Source organism: Patagioenas fasciata, chromosome 4 (assembly GCF_037038585.1).
Source record: "Patagioenas fasciata isolate bPatFas1 chromosome 4, bPatFas1.hap1, whole genome shotgun sequence".
Lineage (NCBI taxonomy): Eukaryota > Metazoa > Chordata > Aves > Columbiformes > Columbidae > Patagioenas > Patagioenas fasciata.
This window is the reverse complement of record NC_092523.1, coordinates 28,851,867-28,866,744: the sequence shown is the minus strand read 5'-3', so window position 1 is coordinate 28,866,744 and position 14,878 is coordinate 28,851,867. Positions and strand designations below refer to the sequence as shown.

Here is a 14,878-nt window from a genome sequence, read left to right as displayed (position 1 = left end):
AAACCCATTCTTTCACATTCCTTCCCTAGGTTCTATAAAAGAGAGGTCTTTAATCTCTCCTCTAATTGAAGCTGTCCTTCCCAGTGTGTTTTCACTGCCATGCTCTGGTTTTCATTAAGCAATGTCAGCAATACTCGGGCTGCTGTTACTTTTTGTTTAATGTGGTTTTGCAAGAATAATAACAACTTTTTGTCTTTCCACAGAACATGGAAAGTTTTAATTTATTAGCCTCATTAAATAAAGTTCTGCAGTACTGATGCCTAGGGTAAGGAAAAGGCAAACTTCTGTTTAGGTCCCAAATAGGTAATGCATTACCAAGGGTTGCTGTGTGATTAGACACTGACACACCAATACCTTCCAACTGTTACTAGAATGACTGCAGGTCAACACTGTTAGGTAAACAACATGAAAAGGTAGAGCTGGCATGAAAGGAGGAAAGGTTCTCTAGGTCCTGTAATTGTGCTATCCAGGGGCATGGTGCACATAAACAGTCACAAAATCCTGATCCAGATCTGCAATAACTCAGCATAAATTGAGGGGAGATGTTAAACTTTCAGACATTATTCTCCACTGGAAATGCACTGATTAGCAGCCACTGAGGATCTAATCAGATTAAAATAAGACAAATAGTAGCTGTTTCCATAAGCAGAAGCTCTTGGCCTCCAGCAATCAACAGAGCTCTGCTATTATCCACCAGCTGCAGAGCTAGCATTTTCTCAGATAACACACACAAGCAGTGATAATACAGCAAGTTCCTATCCTGGCTTGACTCAATGTGCAAAACTGACAGTGCTTTTGGGGTGTGCAGTTTCTTAGGAACACACTTACAAACAGCTAAGTTTGCTCTGAGACAGACGATGAAAATGAAAACAATACCCTCAAAATGTGCTGTGAATCACATACAGTTGTTGGAGTAGGATTATACCTACTTTTCTCAACATTTGTTTTTAGTTAAAAAGGAAAAAGAAGCACTTATTGTTTCTCAGTGGAAAAGAAGGTGGCAAATTGAGGAATGAAAAGCAATTAAAAGCTTCTTAAGAAATTTTCTGGTGTTTGGTTTTGCTCTCTTCCAAGACGACATTTCAAAGCCCAAGCTTGAAGATCAGCCTGACCTGGAAGCAGAGAATGCGCCAATGTTCAGGGTTTGATCAAGCTCAGCGTTATAGAAAGATACGGCACAAAACCAGCTGTTTCTCACTTACATGATTCAAAGCCACTGCAAAACCTACAGGGTGTCTACAAGGTGCTTCTCAGGCCAGCATAGCTGCGACCAACATGTTTCTAACTATGAAGACATATCATGGAAACCAAGTTACAGGTCCTTGTTGTCTAAACAACAAGGGGTCTCACTTGAAAAAAGGATTAGCCATTTTTCCAGGTATTATTCCTATTACCAATTTCCTCCTTTGTAGGTCTGTAAATATTCTGCCTTTTTCATTTTTGAAACCTGAGCAGTGAGCAACTTTGACACTTGCCAGTCAAAAAAGGGTCCATTCCTCCACCAAGGCTGTTCTTCTCCATGTGTGGTCTCACGCAAAGCGTGGCTGCCTGAGACAACATCTGTGAGTGGGAACCCAGACAGACTCCCAAATGCCACACATTGTCATGGATTTTCGTTCTTTCTGCTTTGGAAATGTCTGTGCCTCACAAAGGTGGCTCTGACCAGAACAAGGACAGTGTAGCCCTGTGTCCAGACACTACTGTGGATGCTAAAATCCAGATAAGCCAAAAGGCCTACCTCTTGACACGATTCACTACCCAAGTTACATACCAGGCCTGGAGCTACTGCAATCATGACCAATTCATGAGCTTGCTGGCAATTGTGTCCTGCCTGGTATCCTTCCCCTATTTGGTTCCTCCTAATGTCGAGTCCAGTAGGTGTAACAAGACATCTAATGAGACACCAGCACAGGAGTTTGGAATGAACAGAGTGGATTGAAACTCAGAATTTGTGTACCCATGGTCCTGACATTTCAAGTTCATTTTTGTTGTGAATCAAAGTTTGAAACAAAGTATGTTTGCCATATATTGAACGTATGTTAAGGCTTTTGTTTCATGTTGTGGAAAATGTTTAATATTTATCTGAATAATACCTTTTACTTTGACCTTAAAAGATTTAATTTTGTAAATATTTAAAAATTGTAAACTATTAGAAGATAAATTCTAAATGGTAAAAATAGGAGTTACATTTTGGAAATGGAAAAGGGAACATTTCACCATTATTGGAATACCTCACTGACTTCTTTCAGAGTGATATTTCACATGAACAAGCATTTAAATAAAAGCCTAATTATGAAGCAGCATGTTCTGATTCCTAAGCATGGTGGTGGAAGTTTTCAGTTCCACTTCAAAAATAGTGGTGATGATATGCTTTGGGGAGTAGTTCCCCATGAAACATGATTTGGAGCCAGAGACATTGACAAGAGAAGCTTTTACAGGAAGACTGTTGATCTAAGGAGAGTTTCAAGATACTGAGCTTGCTGCACCAGTTCTTGACTCATCTTTTTCTAAGTTGGTTGGTTGTTTTTCTTGTTTGGCAGGCAGCTCTTGCCTGGGTTTATTCACAGTCAAGTCCATTTGACTTTTCTGAAAAGAAACTATGTAGAGCAAGTAGAGCAAAACCTGCACTTCCTTTCTTCTCAAAAGCATTGGCCACCATGAGGAGTCCAAGATGTAGTATTAGTCATCAAATTTTTGTAAGTAAAGCTCTTCACATACTGTGCATTGTCAAGTAGCAGGTTTAATTCATACTGCATGGTTAGTGCTGCATAAGGATTAATCTAGTCACTAAACCTGATAATTCTGGTTTGCGTCTGGAAATGTTTAGAATAAAAGACATTCCACTTTGCCTTTTATTCCCAGTCAATGTTACTCTATCATGATGTTTTCAGATTAATATTTTTTTAGACACTAAAGAATTTTTGTGGATTTTAAAAGCTGCTTTGTAATGCACTCTGATGGAAAAAAAAAAAAAAAGTATTTTGTTAAAAGACCTACTTTCCTTTAAATGTATTCTTAGGATTTTATTCTAAAGATATTCATTAGAGCTTTTCTTGGTTGTTATCATATAGAAGTATCATTAACTGTGGAATGAGAAAATTTAAATAAACCAGTTTATATTAGTCATCCTCTGGCCTTTAATACTGAGCAGATTTCAAATAGCTGGGTAAAGTCTATGACAGTTTTAACTAAGAACTTCGGTTTTTACAGCTATGCACTTAAGCCTGAAGTTTTACTCAAGCCTAAGTAGCTATTCCACATTTACGAAAAAGTACCACAATATCCCCTTTCCTGCTTAGTGAAACCTGTGCAAACTGGGCCACTTTCTAACCAGAGAAAAGACTCTCTCCCATCCTTCTCCTGCAAGCAATACACTATATCGCAAACATGAAATGTGTTGTATATTGTCACGAGGATGGAGTCAGGCTCTTCTCAGTGGCAAACAATGATAGGACAAGGGGCAATGGGATCAAGCTGGAACACAAGAGGTTCCACTTAAATTTGAGAAAGAACTTCTTCTCAGTGAGGGTAACAGAGCACTGGAACAGGCTACCCAGGGAGCTTGTGGAGTCTCCTTCCCTGGAGACATTCAAAGCCCGCCTGGACACATTCCTGTGTGACCTCACCTAGGCGTTCCTGCTCCAGCAGGGGGATTGGACTAGATGATCTTTTGAGGTCCCTTCCAATCCCAAACATACTGTGATACTGTGATACTGTGATCACTTGTCTTCATTATTTCAAACTGTCACCAATCGTGTTTTATTGCAATAGTATCTGTGACTGATGGCAGGCTAAGGTCAGCAAGAGTGTATCACGCTTTTCTATTTGGAAGGATGCACTTTCTGTTGCAAGTGGCCTTAAGTACCACTCTTAGTCTCACCACAAACTGCCTCTTTTATCAGTGTCACATAGTGTACCTTTGGTTCCTTCAGACAGTGGTTAGAGCTGTTTAACAGCTTTCAGTGTCATCATGATTATTTATTTTGTTCTGGTGCTTTGTTGTTAGTCCTACCCCTCATCTATGGGAAGGGGCAGGGGGGCAGGGAAAGGCAGAGAAAAGCTTTATCCAGCTCACACCTTTGGGTCCCACTCTCCAGAGCTCTCCAGACTCACAAGCTCAATTCACAGTGCCTTAAAGCTCTCACCACCCAACACCAAATGTGGCAGGCTGGAAGAATCACTGTTCTCTCCTGCACTTCCCTGCTACTCACAGAAGCCAAGTCCTTGCCAGCTGCCCAGACCTTAACAGAGACACAGGGGAAGTGTTTTTGTAGCACAGTGAGTATTGCATCTTGGCAGAAATATTTTTAACAGTACTTTATGATAGGTGAAAAATGTTTCCATCACACACAGAGAATCTTTCTAGGTCTGATGGAATATGAACATCTGTGTTAGTTCAACTGAAAATGAGTTGATTTTCTTCATGCAGTTAGAAACCTTTCTTTTTCATAGCTAGCACAGTCATTATTTGAACTTAGTTTGAGAACAAGAAAATAACACCCCAGCACAGAGCTAATGTTTTTAATTGCTCTGGTCTGAGAGCCAAGGACACTCTGAGCACTCTGACCACAGGTGCAAGGGAGGTGGGAAGGGGGGCAAAGATGGGGCAGAGTGTGACTAATATCCAGACTGATCAATAAGAGTTTTCTATCCCATTAGCCTCTTGCTTTGTATTTAAGGAGAGTCAAGGTTTTTGGTGACATTAGTTCTGCTTCTTTTTTGGAGCCAGGACAGAAACTTGTTTAGGGGCATTCTGTTCAGTAGTTTTAGTTCTTCCTTTCTGCTGTTTGCAGAGGCCTCTAGGCCTTCTTACCCTTCTATCTTTTTTCTCTCTGGGATCAGCTGTTGGGACCAGGTGCTGCTGCCTGGGACTGGCTGCTCGGTGCAGATTGAGTTCATGAGCAATTGCACTGAGTATCTTATTGTATTGTATTCACACACAGACAGAGATCTTGTTCAGAAAGGAGTGCAGGGCCAGGCTGAGCAGAGAGCTGAGCCAGGCTGAGACCCTCACTTTATTAGTCAGTGACAATTTATAGGATTTACAGATACGGACCTGGACTAAGATGTTACATAAGATGTTTTTCCAATAATTGTTATTAAAAACACACCATACTGATGTTATCTTTGCTTCAGTTATGTTCCCACTCATTCACAGACCAGGTCCAAGGACATTCACACATCATACATATGGGGGCAGTTTTCCGACCCGAGATATCATTCTCACAGGCCTGGGCTATCACTTCATACACTCATAAACACCATACTTCTGTATAATCTGTCCAAGGCCCTTTAGCTGGAACTGCTGTTCCCACATCTCCCCCTTTTTTGTTTTTGAACATCTGGCTCACAGTGAGCGCAACAAGGACCCTGGCTTTATTCTTCTTTTCATTCTGTATCATTCTCCAGATGATTCAGAAGACTACAAGAAAAAGCATTACACAAGCACATCCAATTCCTGCATAAACCCATATATGCAGATTGAGGCCTGAAAACCAAGTCTTTGAGTCTAATCACTTTATGCTTTTAGTTAATGTTAGCCATTATGTCTTACAGTGCTAATTTTTACAAATTATGCAATTGTTTTGCAGGGCACTGGCTAAATCCTAAATCAGGCCTTGCACATTAGCTGAAACTGCTCTTTGGAGGTGTTGTTTTACTTGATTTCACTCACACATCATAATTCAATTTCAATGGTATTACACATATTTAGCACTCTGATAACATAAAATACAGGTTCAGATATCAGTTAAGGAGATTATTTGAATACAATAACATAAGAATGAGGATCTACAATGTGCATGTAGTCACTCACTAGAAACAAAACTAGAGGCCTCTTACTTCAGAGTACTCACAAGAAATTGTGAATTGTGAATAAGACTTTGCCTGGGTTTGGGTTAGGTGAAGTCTTATTCAAGGATACATCCAGTAAATAGTCACTCACCCAAATGAGCAGGTGAGGTGCTCTCAATCCCAGCAAGTCTCCTTAGACGGTGTTCCTGTCTAAGGAAAGGACTCCAGTTTACAGACCCGCAGCTCCAAGAAGACCACTCAAAGAGCATCTTCAGCAGGAACCTTGTTTTATAGTCTGGCCAGATGTGGCTGTGGGCATTACAACATAGTCCATAAGCTGGTCTGGGAACCTCCTCTGTTAAAGACCCTGTCAATTGACCAAGAGCCCCATGCCTCCTGCCCCATCAGTTGGTAGAGGTGAAATCACCCTGCCCCGAGGCAGGGGAGGATGTGACTGACAGCACCTTGGTACCACCCTGGTGTGTACTTTGGGACAGGCACAGTGGGGCACAAAAAATGCTAAAGAGCCATCAGTCTCCTCATTGAAGGCTCCAGATCTCAGGGAAATGTGAAACTGCCACACGATTCACCCTGTGACCACAGTCATCTGACAGGCTACTTTGGAGTGGTGGTGCAGTCACCTCTTGCCTCCAAAGTCAAAAGGGGGCATTCTGTTGGTGAGTTTGAATGCCCACAGTGGATCATCATACCTTATGTGTCATTTTCGTGTTATACATTATCATTACAAATCAATCTACAATAGAATAGAATAACGCAAATTACAAAAATTACAGCTATTAACAAATATCGTAGAAAACTCGTTAGCCATCCTAATAAGGAAAACAAATGCATTGAAAGTTTTTTTCACCAGTTAGTCCCCAGTCCAAATAACGTATATCTGTATCATTCTGATATGCTAGTGCCTCTTCCTTTGGTCTCTTCTGTTTCTTTGTTGCCCTCTGCTGCAGGGACAGATGCTGTATCTCTGGCATTAGGTCCTGCATTACGTTTGTCCAACTCATAGTCAGGTTTAACATATTTTGCAGGAACCTACTTCAGTCCTGTTGGAATAAGAACACACATATCCCCTTACCCAGGTGATTAACTCTAACAGGCCATTGCCACTGACTGTTGTATAGGGGATCCCAGTACAAAACCTTTGGTCTCTGAGATAGTGACTGGGACATGGAAATGTTTTTCCACTGCTGTGATAGAGGAGGGAGGCATAGTACAATTCAAAAAATTTAAAGTATATATTGCATTGTCTAATTGTTCTTGAGGCATCATATTCCCCCTTTTTTGTTTTAATAACATCTGTTTCAGTGTAGAATGCGCTCAGTCAATGACAGCCTGTCCAGTGGGAGAATGTGGAGTACCTGTAACATGCAGACCACCCCACTGCTGTAAAAAATGTTGCATGGATCTAGCAGCGTATCCAGGACCATTGTCAGATTTAATCTGTTGTGGCACATACATGACAGATGGGTCACGGCCTATTAAGATCTGAATCTACTCTGTGTTTTTTGATCAGAGTAACAATCAAATCTAGAAGCTGAGTAATAGTTTTGTGGAAAGAATTGGGAAAAAAAACATCCATTCCAAGTATATCAGTCTGTTAGCTTTCTCATCATATTGTCCTACAATAGCCACATGTTCGTTTTGTGTTGTAACTATAAATAGACAAATATACAAGTCAAATAAAATGCAGTCTGCATGTAACGTTGTCATAGAGTTGTTCAAAGTCTAACTCCATTTTGGCTTTCATATTTATTGGATATTGTTTTTCCTTACCGGATTGAAGTAATGTTTGAGTTCTATCAGTATAGTGTTGGCTTTATGATACTTTGGCTGCCCATACTAGTGGAAATACGGCATCCAAAATTTCCTTGGAAATTTCTTGCTTGCAGTAAGCAGATCTGCATCATCCAAGCATCTTCTTATACGACATGCAACTGAACAGAATTCTCAGAAAATGTTATTTGAGCTTACAACTTACTTAACAAATCTTGACCCAAGAGAGGTATAGGGTTTTCTGACAAATACAAGAATGCATCGGTTAAAATTTTGTTCCAAATTTGGCATTCCATTGGTTTCAAAAAATGGTCTTTCTTTCCCATGATCTCAAAAACTATCACAGTGAATTTACTAAGAAGTCTTTTTACAACTAGTTACCACAGAATAAGTCTATTAAACTTTTGGTTTAACTTCCAGTTTCATTAAAGGCATCCCTAGCAGATAGTAGTTCTAAATTTCACCCTCAGACTGCTCCATCCAGTATTACAACATCACTGCAGTGGGGAGGAGAGAAAACCCCCCTTACATCACCTTGAAAGCAGGCAGCCAGGTTTTTTGTGGGTTTTTTTTGTTCGTTTGTTTTCTTCTTTTTCTCTTCTTGCTGCAGTTTAGATACAGGCAAGGCCATACAGGTGGCGTTAATTGCTGGTGCTAAGCGGGAGCTGCCAGGGAGCTAAGTTTATCTAGCAGCTTGACGCAGACCTGGAATTTATGTTCAAACAGTACAGCACAGGTCTGAGATGTTTTGCTTTTTTATTTTCCCATTTCATTCCAGCCATAATACACTCTATATGCAATTCTAATTAGCTGAGCAATAGTTACATTCCTCAGCCCCATGTACATTTTGCAATTTCTTACAGGTGTCAAGAAACAGCATATTAACCATCAATCCATTACTTTAAATTTCCTAATCCAAATCAGGTAATATTCTAGCAACTTTTAAATACAACCTCCTCCAAGTTCACATCCATCACAGTATTTAGTTTTCTTTCCCATACCTCCAACAAACATATAAATTCAATGCGAATCAGAGTTTAACAACTTCAATTCTTTTCTGGTCTCCAAATTATTAAATAAGAATATAAGCATTTACTCTAATGTGTCAGGATGCATCCTAAGGGGGAGTAAGGTGGTATTTTAGAAGCAGAACCAGTTCCCATTTTGTAATTATCTCCCGAAACAAAATTCTTTTGGTATAAAATATAAATAAGCAAATTAAAATACTGAGCTCAGATATGCAAACCAAACACGAAGTTCAAATATACAGATGGATCAAAATCACACTAATTCGAGACAGCCTCTCGATTTTAGCATTGCACCTTTGAACCACTTACTGCTCAGCCAGGTGGAGGCACCACTGGGCCTCACTGACAAAACAGGTCAGTGTGTACTGGAGCCCAATCGGCACCCACCCCCCTGCTACCCTAGCAAGCTAGACTGGGCAAGGCTTTTATTAGTGTCTCATCTGGGGTGATGCAACTGTTATCCCAAAATCAGGATTCTTTATCCGGTGCATATACAAAAAGGCCAGATTTAGCACACCGAGATGAGACACAGCCTATCACAGAATTGTGCAAGTCTGGATGTTGGAATAAAGCTAGCATGCTAGAAAGAAAAGTAACAGCTGTTAGACACAAAAATCTTATCATCACATTCACACAGCAAAGAACTGAATTATGGTCTTCTGTATAATTACAAAATGTACATTTTGAGTCTACAGATTCTCATGATTTAGCAGTCTGTGAACTTACTGTACCATATAATAAGCAAAGACTTATTAAACTGTAGTATGCTTAAACAGATACCTACAAAGAAAACAATTTAATAAGGAAGACATCTATGACTGCTGTGTTATATAGTGCTGTTGAGGACAGTGTTTACTGACATGACCCTCATTACCGCAAATAAAGCACTTAAGACTCGCTTGATTTACACTGAGCTGAGACAACGCAGCTGCTAATACCAAAGCCCAATATGTTTCAGTCCCTATATTCTGAAAAACCTTTACATATTGCGCGATATCAGTAGCTTTACCATTCACCAACAACAAAGCAGCCTGGCAGTCAGAGTTAGCATTGTCATATGCCCTTTGAAGCAGTAAAAGTTTTGCTGCATCTTCATTTTCAACCTGCCTTGCTGTAGCGGTTTGCAATCTGTCAGTGAAGTTTATATAGACTCCTGTGGTCCCTGTCTTATTGTTGCAAACGAGCTCATGCGCTGCCCTGCCTCGGGGACCCAATGCCATGCCGTAATAGCAAGACAAGTTGCCTGTTCATAAACCTGCTGTGGAAGCCCAGCCTGCGCCTGTGGAGTGGTATACTGTCTAGTTCCTAGCAACATATCCTGATTTATCCCTGCTCCTGATGACACATTTTCCAAGACCTGTTCAATCACAAGATCTTTATTCTCTAACTGCTGCACAGAATATCATGCTGGTGTCAAAATTGTTTAAGCAAGCAATTTCCAATCCCATGGAGTCATTATGTATGTGGCACCAATACCTCCAATAATTCCAATTGTAGAAGGACTGTGTAACCCATTCTCTTGTACAGAATTTTTTAACTCCTTTACTATTGTATAAGGTAGTCCATCATGTTCTGGTGGTTGTTGTGGTTTGTAAAGAAGTGGAAAGGCGAAAGAAAAATCGCCATGCTTCACAGCCTCTTCACAGCATTTTTGCATCACCCTTTTGTGTTCTGCTGTCTTAGAAGGGGTTACTGTGTGCTGATAAGCATCATTAAAATCAGGCAAAGGAGGTGCTAAGGGCAGAGTTTTAGACTCCTGACCCAGCTCCTCACAAATTTCTGCCTTATCTTTACATAACTGTGATGACATTAATGATGGATGTAAAGCTGACTCTTTTTTCAAGATCTACAGAGCCTGACTCAAAAGAATTAGTACTGTCAAGACTTAAATCATTAGCAATCTGCTCATTTGTGTTTTTTCCATCCATCCTCCCCTGTTTGCCCTTGCATTATTTGCGCTGCTGACTGCAACTGTGATAACGCAGAGTACACAAATCTCCAAGTTACATGCAAACCATTGGGGACTGTAAAACTGGAATTCTTTGAACGTGTAGATATTCCCCGACCTGTTTCCAACTTTTACTGTGAAACATCCCCTCACTCTGAAACCAAGCACAATTCTCTCTCACCCATATCAGGAGCGGAGCAACCTGTTTCTCAGAAATACAATACTCAGAAAAACATAATATCTGCAGTAAAACCTGCAAATACAGCTTACATTCCTGAGAAGCGGCTTGCCCCATACTAACGCAATCCCACAGCTCTCTCGTTCCATGAGGACTGCTTGTCCCTATTTATACTATTTATTTATTATTATTTATACTATTTATATTAATGTTGCCACAAATAAAATTTACTCACCCGTCGCATTGTATGGTCACCACCAAACACACTGCTCGATGAGGAGCCTCCATGGGTCACAAACTCACACGGGGTACCATTTGCAGCGATTAGAAACAACACACACCAGGACGCAGACAAAGATTCGTGCACAGACAGAGATCTTGTTCAGGAAGGAGCGCAGAGCCTGGCCGAGCAGAGAGCTGAGCCAGGCTGAGGCCTTCTTTATTAGTCAGTGACAATTTATAGGATTTACAGATATGGACCTGGACTAAGATGTTACATAAGATGTTTTTCCAATAATTGTTATTAAAAACACACCATACTGATGTTATCTTTGTTTCAGTTATGTTCCCACTCATTCACAGACCAGGTCCAAGGACATTCACACATCATACATATGGGGGCAGTTTTCCAACCCAAGATATCATTCTCACAAGCCTGCGATATCACTTCTTACACTCATAAAAACTGTACTTCTGTATAATCTGTCCAAGGCCCTTTAGCTGGAACTGCTGTTCCCATAGTCATTATTGCTTTTCCTCACAAGAACCTTAACACCATTCATATGTTTGTACTAAAATCATCCTTGAAGTTGAACCCTTTCTCTATTATGGGATCAGGAAAGTACGACTTGATTTTTAAATGCCAGCTGGATAACACAAATGTTCAAATTAAAAACAAAAGTCTAACTAGCAATGTTAAATAGCATTAGCATGATCAAATGTAATGGAGGAAGTAATCACAATTCCTATATAAAAGATGGTAATCCACAAGAAACAGGCACCATTTCATCATTAAAAAATGTATTGTCTGATCTTGTTTTCAGAATTACAGAACAAAATCTCATTATTTAAATGGAGAAGGATAGCTAATATATTCCATATATATTTTTTTTTATTTAAAATATATGTACTACTAGGAAATGGAAACAACATCCTAGATCATTTTCCCTCTAGTTCTGTTATGCAGCATATCAAAATTTGAGATCAATTCAGGTAATGCAACAGACCATACTGGCAAAGATTGGATTTTATCTGCCTGTGTTTACCTGACTACTAGTTGATGGGGTGAAGGTGAATACATTACAGTGGGGAAGCTGTCAGAAACTGTTCAAATAATCCATTTATTCTCATTTGTTAATGGATAAGAAAAAAGAAATCTAGAAGCATACATCAGAAAACACACCAAGAAAAGTAACATGAAGGAAAGTTGATTTATATGTGATAGGATAATCCAATTAAGGACAGTTAAATTTTAATGGCCTCTCTCACAGTCCATTTAAGTCAAGTAATGTGGATTACTGACTCTCATCAGAATGAGTGGTAGCCAATGCCAAAGTATCTTTTATCACTATGTTTTCACTCTTGAGGAATTTGACTGGTTTTATTTATTTAGATCTTTTACTTTCTAGCTGGTCACACCTCTGGATGAAACCACATCTACTGTCTTCAGTCGTAACTCAGGGTTGGAGAGAGACACAGTTTGCTAGAAATTGAGCAGTTCTAACAAAACACATCACCAGACAATGTGGCTTGCTGGAGTCAAAGTATCTGATGGGAATGTACCCATTACACCAATTTTTCTTTGTATTACTGTCAGGGATCTGGTCTACTATCTGTCATTCCAGCTTGCCCAGGCAAGCTGTTTATGGGCCCGTGTCTGTAGGCTGCCGAGCAAACCCATCAGAGAGTCTGCTGGAAGGTCAGCAACACCAGAGTTTTCAGGCTGTCAGGGAGAGGACACGAAGCTGTGGGAGTGAGAGGCCCAGGTGACCCCAGAACTATTCTTGCAGGAGGATTTGGGCCCAAAATTAACCTAAGACTTGCAGCTGCAGAACAAGAGCTAAAAGGACCTTCCACCTCTTACCTGGAGATGAAAGAAACCCTTCTGACTGAGAAACTGAGTATCCTTAAATTAAAAAGCTGTTTAAAAGGCAGTCCCAGATTCTCTAGCCTCCACTCCATGTGCTTGTCTTTGCTGTCCAGTTAGGTCTGCTGGTTTTAACAGGACTGCTTATGTATATCGAGTTGATCATGCCTTGCTAGAATGAGCCCTTTCCGCTTCTCTGCATCACACCAAAGACCAGACCTCTGCAGTAGCAGAACATAACAGCCAACTTACAGGTTTGTAACATCATAGCACAAACTTAGTTGTCCTGTCCCAAGGATGATGGTTTAATGCCAAGCTGTCCTTGATACATCCCCTGGACAGAAGAAGAAAGGAATAACGGAGAAACAGGCAGGGTACAAAGAGCTCAGGAGACACAGGTTGGCCACTTCCGCTGCTGCAGGGCTTTGGCTGGGTAGGAGAACCCCTTCCCCTGCTGAGCAATATGACTGTCCTACTCTACCGCTGCCCCACACAGTTTGGCCCATCTTCCATGGCAATCTAGGTTCAGTCCCAAGGGGCTGAGGTTGTTTTGCCACTGCTCCCAGCAGCCTGATGCCAAAGAGAGCTGCCTGCCTGCACCTACAGTGTCTTCACATCAGAGCAGGTCTCACTGACTGGTCTAAAACCTGCAGTGAGAACAACCAGGCCTTTATGGCAAGACCCAGATCCAGATGTGCTAGTGCTATTCTGCATGTCCATAATATTGATCTGTGCACACCTGTCTATTTGGACATGTGCTGGACCTGCTGGATTAATTGTGTGTAAATGCATGGCACAGCAGCAGCTTTGTTATGCCCTGATCCTGGAGCAACCATGCATGCATGATCTAGTTGCACAGCCGTATCAATCTTATCTGGAGGCGGCCATGCTGCTTGCCTTTTAAATAAGGCAGCTGATCACAGATAGATTATCTTTATCCCTGTGCACAATGCTGTGAACTTTCTGGACTGTTATACAAATATTTCTTCTTTCTTTTTTTTGCCACCCAGTCATTTCCTGTGCTTCAAAGAGATTACTAAACACAAACACATTTGAAATAAATGCTCAAGTAAGAGTAAACTCATCATTCCCTTCAGTGAACAAACACAGAGTAAACCTGACAAGAACAAAACTGTTGTCGTCTGAAATGCATTCATTACTGACTGAACATAGGCTATGGCTGTTACTACCATTTATTATTTCCTGGTGGCAAAGCAAGATCCATGACTAAGCAATGTCGGTGATCACATAATGCTCTTCTCTGTGCATAGTCATAGTCTTCTTATGGCTATAAAAATTTCAAGCTCTTACATTGTATAGATCTGAAAACCTAGAATGGACTTGAAAATTAAAAAGCCCAGAGATGCCGGGACAGCAGCCCTTCTCAGGTCACACAAACCTACTCTCTCCACTGGGTGTTCCTTTTAGTCTCATTTGATAATCCCATTAGTAAATTTAGAACAACAAAATCCAAAAAAAGTAAAGCACAATCCATTCTGGCCTTGCTTTAGAAGGCCATTTTTCCAGGCAGCTGGCCAGGGTCACATCAGCCTCTGTCCTGACCTTTCCAGGCAACAGATTATGTGCTTGCCAGTGCTATTAACAGTTGAGACCACAGATGAGGAATACCTGAAGTAAAGCACTATTTCCAGAATAGTCTTTCAAAGATACCTTAGGTCCAGATCTCTTTGGACTGAACAGATGTTAAAAGATTTGGTTGTTTCTACAGCTGTGAATCCCCTGCAAATACATTATTTCATAAGAAACCTTTCCATTTTAATCAAAGACAGATGGCTTGCTGAAAGGGGCTGTGTCGGTCTGGCCTAATAACACAAATAAAGTGGTAATTATTTCCATCTGTGCCTTTTCACCACTTCAATGTATTTGAAGCTGTTACTGTCTTTGCTAGTTCTCTCTTCAATGCATAATATGAAATCCCTTAGCAATGGTGAGTACTTCAGACTGAATGCAGCAACAGCAAACAGCACAGACACAGCACAGTGCTAGAAAGGTAAAAAATGTTTTTCTTTTTTAGGCAAAAGCTTAGCAGGGGA

The 14,878-nt window shown here is 40.6% G+C and overlaps 1 long non-coding RNA gene across 1 annotated transcript in view; it reads right to left on the bottom strand.

Moving 5' to 3' along the window:
* Positions 1-11,154, bottom strand: part of LOC139827800 (uncharacterized) — a 30,169-nt gene extending 19,015 nt beyond the window's left edge. The window contains exon 1 of the long non-coding RNA XR_011738773.1: positions 10,974-11,154. This is a non-coding gene — a long non-coding RNA (uncharacterized lncRNA). The remainder of the gene's footprint in view (positions 1-10,973) is intronic.
* Between the last annotated feature and the right edge of the window lie 3,724 nt (positions 11,155-14,878).